Source organism: Marmota marmota, unplaced genomic scaffold (assembly GCF_001458135.2).
Source record: "Marmota marmota marmota unplaced genomic scaffold, marMar, whole genome shotgun sequence".
NCBI lineage: Eukaryota > Metazoa > Chordata > Mammalia > Rodentia > Sciuridae > Marmota > Marmota marmota.
In genome coordinates, this window is record NW_026000164.1 from 15,496,499 (window position 1) to 15,505,231 (window position 8,733).

Here is an 8,733-nt window from a genome sequence, read left to right on the forward strand (position 1 = left end):
TATGTAGAATAATGAAACTAGACCCTTATCTCTCACACTGCACAAAAATCAACTCAAGCCAGCGGCTCAGGAGGCTGAGGCAGGAGGATTGCGAGTTCAAAGCCAGTCTCAGCAAAAAAGCGAGGTGCTAAGCAACTCAGTGAGACCCTGTCTCTAAATAAAATACAAAATAGGGCTGGGGATACGGCTCAGTGGTTGAGTGCACCTGAGTTCAACTCCCGGTACCAAAAACAAAACAAAACACCTCAAAATGGATCAAAGACCTAGGAATTAAATCATAAACTATACAAATAATAGAAAAAAACATAGGGTCAACATTCTAACATATAGGCACAGGCAACAACCTGCTCAATAGGACCCCTAACGTTCAGGAATAATGCCAAGAATGGAGTGACTTCAAATTAACAGTCTTCTGCACAGCAAGGGAAACAATTAGAAATGTAAAGAACAAATTTATAGAATGGGAAAAAAATCTTTGTTACCTACTCTTCTGACAGCGGATTAATGTCTAGAATATGTAAAGAACTCAAAAAACTTTACACCAAAAATCAAATAACCCAATTTATAATTCTTCATCTTGTACAACCAGAAGAATGAGAAGTTATACTCCATATGTGTATGTCAAAATACATTCTACTGTCATGTCATTCTAATAAGAACAATTTTAAAAAATAAAGAAAAAAGAAGTGCAGACTGAAAAAAAAATGGGAAAAGGAATTAGACACTTCTCAAAAGAAGAAATACAAATGGCCAACAAATACATGAAAAAATGTTCAACATCATTAGCAAGTAGGGAAATGTAAATCAAAACTACACTGAGACTTTATCTCACCCCAGTCAGGATGGCAGTCATTAAGGATACAAACAATAATAAATGCTGGTGAGGATGTGGAGGAAAAGGAACACTTTTACACTGTTGGTGGGACTGTAAATTAGTACCACCACCATGAAAATCAGTATAGAGACTCTTCAAAAGACTAAGCATGGGACCACCACATGACCCAGACATACCAATTCTTGGTGTTTACCCTGAAGAATTAAAGTCAATTTACTATGGTGACACATGCATACCCATGTTTATAGCAGCACAATTCACAATAGCCAAACTATGGAACCAGCCAAGTGTCCATCAATGGATGAATGGATAAAGAAAATGTGGTATCTGTACACAATGGAATTTTTATTCATCCATAAAGAAAAATGAAATTATGTCATTTGAAGAAAAATGGATGGAACTAGAGACCATTTTGTTAAGTAAAATAAGTCCAACTCATCAGAAGGTCAAGCGTTGTATGTTTTCTGTCATATGCCAAAGATAGAGAGGAAAAAAGAAAAGAAAGATGGGGCCCGATCTCATGAAAATCAGAGATCAGTAGAGGAAAGGGACTAAGAGTGAGGGGCAGGGAGCAGGCAAGTTCTGGGGATGACATTGACCAAATTGTTTTGTTTTGTTGTATGCATGTGTGGATATGTAACAACAAATCCCATTAATATGTATAACTTTACCAATTTAAAAAGGTGGGGTGGGGGAAGGAAAATTGGTTCTCAGCCTCTGCATGGCCTACACTGCCCCCTGTTGGGGATGCTCCAGCTTTGGGGGCCAGCAGATCAGGGAGAGGCTCAAGAACCCTGAAGGAGGATGATGGGATCCAGAGCACAGAGAAAGGCAGGGAAGTGTGTCCATGACCCCTGGGCATTCTTGTTCATAAGCCTCCAATGTCTCCTCAGTACTAGGCTGGGGAGGCCGACTCTTCCTCCTACGTGGGGCCAGCTCCCTGGGTTCTCCTGGAGGGCAAATCAAAGCAGGATGGTCTGGGAGAGTCACGTTGGGAGCCAGGCATGGCTTCACGGGCATAGCCGGGAGTCCCAACAAGCTTCCATTGCCCTCTCCCCCAACAGAGAACTTCAGCCATGGAGGGACCCCTCTCTCACCACTAGCTTGGCATATCCGTGGAGGATATGGAGAAGTTGCCCAGAGGGAGTCCAGCCAGGGGCCAGCCCTCCTCAGAGGGAGATATGGAAGGAAAGCAGAGCCTGGCCTCAGTGGGTCACGTCCCCACGGTGCTAATGCCCTTCTGTCAGTCTCTGCTGTCCTTCTCTGTTCACAAGGACCACATTCAACACTTCTCTGATCCAGTGAGAGCAGAAGCTGGAACCTGGGCCTGGGCAGCCAGAGGTGTCACTTGTCCTCTTACAGCTGCTGTTCCTGGACTGAGATGATGACTTGCAGCTCCTCCTAGGAGGTTATGGTCATGCAACTGGCATTGTGTCCTCTCTTCATTCTGCACTTTGTCACTTGACCTTAATATCCATACCTGTGACGATGATTACCATTTATGCAATTGCTTGAATCTCCAATTTTCTCCTGGGAGGTCTTCTGTATGTATGGACATCGGCCTCCTTGACGTCTCTACTTGGATGTTGCAAAGTCATTTGAACAGCCACACTCAGGTTCTTCCTTCCAAACCTGGTCCTTGTTCAGTCTTACCACTTTCCATCATATAACCCAGGAACCCCCTGCCATCTCTCACCATCTTGCTGCCTTCCTGCACCCTCATGGTCAATGCATCACCAAATTCTCTTGATTTTACCTCCTAAATCTCTTGATTTTTTTTTCCTCCTAATATCCATCCGGTTTTGTCTTTTTTTTTTTTTTTTTTGAGAGAGAGAGAGAGAGAGGGAAAATTTTAATATTTATTTTTTAGTTATCGGTAGACATGACATCTTTGTTTGTATGTGGTGCTGAGGATCAAACCCAGGCCGCACGCATGCCAGGCGAGTGCGCTACCACTTGAGCCACATCCCCAGCCCGGTTTTGTCTGTCTTTACTGTTGCTTTGGTCTTAGCCACAGTCTTTTATCACCTAGACTCCTGCAAGAGCCTCTTACCCAGTCTTCCCACATTTCTTCTCCCCCTTTCTAGTTGATTTGCTACACATCAGCCAGGACAATCTCTTTGGAACACACCTGCTCACATTACCTCCCTATTTAAAACATATCAATGATTTCCCATCATTCTTCAGTTGAAGACAAAACTTAACATGGCCAATAGGGCCTGACCAATGTGGTGCCTGCCCAGGTCTCCTGCCTGGCTTGCACCCTGCTCCCTCCTCACCCCTACACACCAGGTTTTATTTGGCTCCTCACATGCTCCTGTGTCTCCTGCCCTGTCTCTCCTGCCCTGGCTGCTGCCTCTTCCAGAAACATGGTCATTTCACCAACAGATCAAACCACAGTCATCATTTCCTCAGGCAATCTCTTTCTGACGTGTTTGACTAGGTAAAACCTTCTTTGTAATGAAGTTCAATGGCACCATTGAAATTATATCTTGTCACATTGAAATTATATTTCGATCTGTGTAATTAATTGATTTACACTGGTCTCTTCTACTAGGTGATGGGTTCCAAGAGGGCAGGGGCCTGTGTGTTTTTGCCAAATGTGACATACCCATCACTGGTGTGATGCTTAGAATTGTGGTGCGTGGACAGCTGGGTGGATGGCTGGAAGGAAGGAAGGACCCAAAGGAGGAAGGGGTATTCATTCACTAATCATGCTTGGGCTGGCATGGTGGTGCACACCTGTACTTTCAACTATTTGGAAGGCAGAGGCACAAGAACCAAAAATTTAAGGACAGCCTCAGCAACTTAGTAAGACCCTGTCTGAAAAGAAAAGAGAAAGAACTGTGGACATAGATCAGAGGGAGAGTGCTCCAGCTTCCATCCCCAATACTGGGGTGCAGGGGAGGGGAGACATGCTTGAATAAAGCCCGAAGGTAATGTTCTCTTTAGATTCCTGTTCTCAGCTGGTATGGCATTGCAGATTGTGAACATCTTTTCTCTCCTTGTCTTCTCCTTGGAAGACACAAGATATAAGGAATAGACCCTTTGATAAAAGCCAGGACTTGGGCCTTGACTCAGGGACACAGCATCCAGGGAAGTCACATTGGGAAATCACATGTGTGAGCTGGGATCTGGAAGCCCCTGAGACTCCAGGTGTCCTCAGTGGGACCCTTTTGTGGTCACCCAGTCCAGATGGCTTTTATTTCCAAGCATGCGGTCAGCACCATGGACAGGACCCATGCCTGGTCTCAGAGGTGGGGTGTGTTCAGAATCCTGGCCCAGAGCAGAGGCAGGCCTATTCCTGTCCCTAGGTGGAAGGGAGCTGGTTTCTATCTCTCCACTGGGTGTCACTGCCGCCCTTGTTGTCTGTCCCTGAAGGCTCTGGCCTCTAGGAAACCGGGAGGGAATGACCTGGATCCGTCTAGAGAATGCTAGCTGGGGGCCCAGTCATGGGTTGTAGTCTTTGTGTGCCACTTACCAAGCAGTGACCCTGCTTGACCTCAGAGGGAGGATTGGGTGGAGGGAAGCTGGCTGATGGCATGCTGTGTGTGTAGCTGTTTCCTGCAGCCAGGGAACCCCAACTCTAGTCTTCCTGTCAACCTCAGCATCCTCTGCAGACATGTAGCATGAGCACTCTGGAGCTCATGGAGCATTCTGGGGAGTTTCTGGAGCTCAGCACCCATCCCACCCCCATCCCAGCCTCCCTAGGGGCCCTTCCATTCCAGGGTGAGTGCTACCTGGAACATGCTCAGTGTGCCATGAGTCTGAGGCCACTAGCTCCACAGGTGGGGGACCTGTACCCAGAATGAGCAGATCAGAGCTGCTCCTTGGCACTTTCCTGTAAGGAAGCTCCCGGCAAAGAAGATGGGGCCATCCAGGACGAGGGAAGAGGGGTACTCCTGCCTCGTGGCAGCCGTGCTGGGTGAGGGCAAAGGTTAGTGGGACAAAGATTTTGTGGAAGAGCCCAGGACAAAGCTCTGTCACGCTCCCTTGCATGGGAGGAGCCTCACCGTGTGCTGGCCTGAGTGCACCCACCCTCTGGGACTCCTAGTCGCCACCCTCTCCCCTAGGGACAGTCAATATTATGCTGCCTGTTTGGTGACATCCTGCTCAGACCCCAAAAGCCCACCCTGAAGCCCATCTGCCTTAATGCGGTGGAAGCTGGAAGAGGGAGCCCAGTGCCTGGGCCCTGTGTTCTTTAGAGCAGACCAGAGGGCCTGGGCAGAATGAAGGGAACTTATGTCATAGCAGAACACCCTCCAGTGCTGGAGAGCACCGTCTCTGGACAGAGAACCCCAGGAGGGACTCCATCATAATACCCCACATGGTGGCAGTGATGTGATGTGACATCTGCACTGTCACTGACTTGAATAGATGTCTGTTCCACCTTCCTCTAGCCAACCTAGAATCTGGTAAAGCAACTCCCCTCTCTGTGTGCTGAGAATCAGGCCAGAAAGAACATAGGCCATCAACCATGCTCCAACAAAAGTGCTGCCCATGGGGATTATCTGCGGGTCCATCCCACAGAACCAGCCTCTGAATTGGGGTAGCAGCCACTGCAATGGAGTCACACAGGGGTGAATCAACAAGGGCAGCAGGGGTGAATGTCCCTAGGAGCCACTGCACTGCCACCCTTCCTCCCTTCACCTCCACGACCTCCCCCTGCTCCTTCCTGCCCACCTGCTTCATAAAGCCCCCTGACTGAGCAAGCGCCAAGCAGAAATGTAGCCCTGGGTGTAGCCCTTCTCTTCATTCTCTCTGAAAACTTTCTTGATAAACGCTGAGGTGTGTGTGTTTTGTTTTCGGATGCACCGAGTCCTAGCTGGTTTTCTCAGCCTGAGCACTGGCGTGGAAGCTAGGTTGAAGTTCATTATTGGAGGCTTTGTTGAATGCCAGGCTGTTCATCTTTCAGTGTTTAAGAGCAGGATCCTCGGCTGCATTCCTGCAGCCGACTTTGTGTTGAGGAAGGAAGGAGGCCAGGACTTTCCCAGGTGGGTTGCCCTGTGCAGGATGGTGGGTGCCCCTTCTGAGTCAGGAGGGATGATGAGACCTGAGCTACAGCTGAGCCAGGAAGCGCCCTGGCCTGTGTCCTGGCCAGTTCTCCATGCTTCTGCTTTTGACTTGATGCCAAAGAAATCACTTCTGATTCTCTATCTTTCAGTTCTGTGTTTAGTCTGGGTGATTTAAGCTTGTTGTAACACGGAAAATATTCCTGCCTGCCCCGCCCTGCCATTTCAGGTCATCATTTCTTCCCCCTCCTTCACCTGCCAAGTCCACGAGCACACGCAGAGCACCCAAGGAGTCCTGGACACTGGAGTCACCTTTATCAGACCGTCAGTGTGCTTGACCCAGTGGCCTAGGGCTCTCAAATTGCATCTTTGAATTTATAGCGTACCCAGAACATTCCCCAGAGCATTGGTGTGGTGAGTAGAGCTGCTTAGGAATTTCTGCGTGAAACACACCCCCTGAACCAACTGGAGAAGCTCCCAGGCTTCTCCAGGACAGTAGAATGGGGGCAGATAAAGATTAATCCCATCGCTCCTTTATGGTCCTGGGAAATAAAAGCAAAACCAAGACAATACTGGGGGGAGTGTGTGTCCTTATAGGGGTGGTGTCCTTACAGGGGTTTGCATGTTTCCTGAAAAGAAACCTCTGGGAGAGATGTGCAGGGCCTGAGTTCCACATGGGACAGTTTGGTTGACCCTAATTTCCAGCCACCGTGCCCTTGCTCAAGCTCTGTGACCTTCTCAAACTTGGAGCTGTTTGCAACCATTTTCCTTTTAGGTTTTGGGCACTTACTCTCTCTTCCTTCTCAGCTCTGAGATCAGATTACTTCCCCTGCCAGGGGGGAAATTTTGCTTAGCACTCTTGATTTTTCTCTTCCATAAATCTGCCTTGTCCTTTGCCCTGGGCCCTTGTTTTGGAAGAAGGGATTTTTGAGGCCATTGCAAAGGAGATGGTGACAAAGGGAGAATGTCCAGGAGCTATTCTGGTGAGAAGCTCAAGACGAACCCATTAGCATCATTTTGTCAATATTCCCTGCGTTCTTGATGCAGTGGCATTTGAACTCCCTGTCTGGCAAGAGTCTGCCTTCCCAGGGCAGCCCGTTCTGAGAGGCAGCAGAGGACTCCCCTGTGAGTTGCATTTCATGTGCAAACCAACAAGCCAGAGCCCACAGCCTCCACCACCTCCTTTTTCTTGTTGCTCTAAGATTCCCTGCTTTAATCATCCCAGGGCCAGGTAGGAACAACCCCTCCACCCTGAAGACTACTCAGATTCGTCAATCTATATGCAGACTGCAATCTGCCCGGTGGCTTACCCTGCCTTGCCTATTCCTCTCCATGAAATACACAAACAAAACCTCTTGTCCACATTTTTTCCCAGAATCTTTTGTGTTCTGGTCAACTCTGGGGTTTCCCATGTGGCGCGCCTGGTGTGGGTGCCCCTCTTCTTGGAAACTGTGAGAAATAAACTCTCTTTTCATGGTAGTCATCCCCTCCCACCCACATCCCATGTAGGAGGTGGGAATGGGGTTCCCCTCCATGGAATGGGATGGCTGAGAAATAAAAGCTGGGAAAAATAGAACAGTGAAAAAACCCTTAGAAGACAGAAAGTAGTTTCAAAGTGGGGGCAGGACGGGTAAGCTGACCAGATGGATCAAGCTTCTGACAAAATGGAGCCCATGCCTGCTTTATTTACATGGGAGACATCAAAGAGATTCTATAGAATGTTCTTTTCCAAAATCGGATAAAGATAGGCTGTTCAGTACCTGATGAGTTACAACCATCTCTGGTGCCACTATGTGGAACTTTTCTAACAGAGCTGAGGGGAAGGTCACATGCATTGGGCAGTCTGTCAACGTGGGAGAGCCACGGGAAGTTCCCAATGCCAGGCTTACCCCTCCCTGGCTTCCATGCCGAGAGAAGGTCCTCATGTATTTCATGGATGGCTTCCCACAATCTTCTGACCTCATTATACTGGAATAAAAATAAGTTTCCAGGGGCTGGGGTTGTGGCTCAGTGGTACAGCGCTTGCCTAACATAGGTAAGGTCCTAGGTTCGAGCCTCAGCACCACATAAAAATAAATAAATAAAGTAAAGGTCCATCTACAACTGAAAATTAAATAGCTTTCCACATACAGTTCTAAAACAGTAAGGAGTTCTAACTCCTTGACTAATGCATACATCTCTCTGAGGAGCTGTTCCACCCTCTGAAGTGGGTAAAAGAATTTCAAAGTTTTTGAGAAAAGCCAGTTCTGTGCCTTCTCCTGTGGCACTAGCAGCAGCTCCTGCCATGGAGAGGGCAGTGTTTGTGCCTGGCACATGGGCCACCTCTTGTTGTCAGGCCTGAGCCCAGGCACGTGGTAGACTAGCACCTGGTCTGTGCTTTTGGAGATCCCCTGCTGTCCTGTAGCCACAGACTTGGAAAGTGGCACGAGGGTGTTAAGCCCGCCTGTATCTACATAACAACCTGACTCAAGAGACCAGAGGCACAATTTAGTGACTAGGGGGGACTGAGTGACCTTGGACTATATGACTGGGTCCCATTGCCATTGGTCAGAAACAGCATGGGGTGGGGGAGTGGTGAGCAACCAGGCTTGGAGGAGACCAGTCATGATTATGGGCCCTGCTAAGGATTACCTTCACTCTATGCTTAGAGTTCAGGAGAATCAGAGAGGGTTTTTAAAAGGTAAGGACACCGTCAGATTTGTGTTTTAAGAGTTCATCTAGACCACTGTGCTTAAAATCAATTGGATGAAGACAATAGGTTATGATGTAAGATATAAGGAAACTGATGTAGACTGGCAAAAGGAGTGAAGACGGTGGCTTCAATGAGGTTAATACAGTTGACCACGGCAGAGAATGGAACACACATGAGAAATTATTGAGGAGGGG